Source organism: Cariama cristata, unplaced genomic scaffold (assembly GCF_000690535.1).
Source record: "Cariama cristata isolate BGI_N322 unplaced genomic scaffold, ASM69053v1 scaffold22079, whole genome shotgun sequence".
Lineage (NCBI taxonomy): Eukaryota > Metazoa > Chordata > Aves > Cariamiformes > Cariamidae > Cariama > Cariama cristata.
The window spans coordinates 2,971-3,209 of NW_009636583.1; the positions used below are offsets into that span (position 1 = coordinate 2,971).

A 239-nucleotide genomic window follows, 5' to 3' on the forward strand; every position below is an offset into this window, starting at 1 on the left:
AAGCAGGGTGACCCACCCGCATCATTCCCCGAGCTGAGGTACCACAGGCAGTGCCGGCGCAGGCCGGGAAGGCAGCTGCCAGCCCATTTGATCATCAGCAAAGGGAGCAGGAGGAGATACTCCCAGCTCCGATGGAGCTGGGGCTCTCGGAGGTTAATCTCCGCTCTGATGCTCCGCGCGCCGCAGTTCCTCCCGTCGGAGAGCTGCCACTCATCTCGGCAGATTGCCTCGGAGCACAG

The 239-nt window shown here is 63.6% G+C and overlaps 1 protein-coding gene across 1 annotated transcript in view; it reads right to left on the reverse strand.

The window, feature by feature from the left end:
• LOC104167653 (ephrin type-B receptor 1) overlaps positions 1-239 on the reverse strand; it is a gene marked incomplete at its 5' end in the record, with an annotated part of 6,392 nt that overhangs the window by 1,676 nt on the left and 4,477 nt on the right. The gene's annotated exons all lie outside the window — the stretch shown is intronic.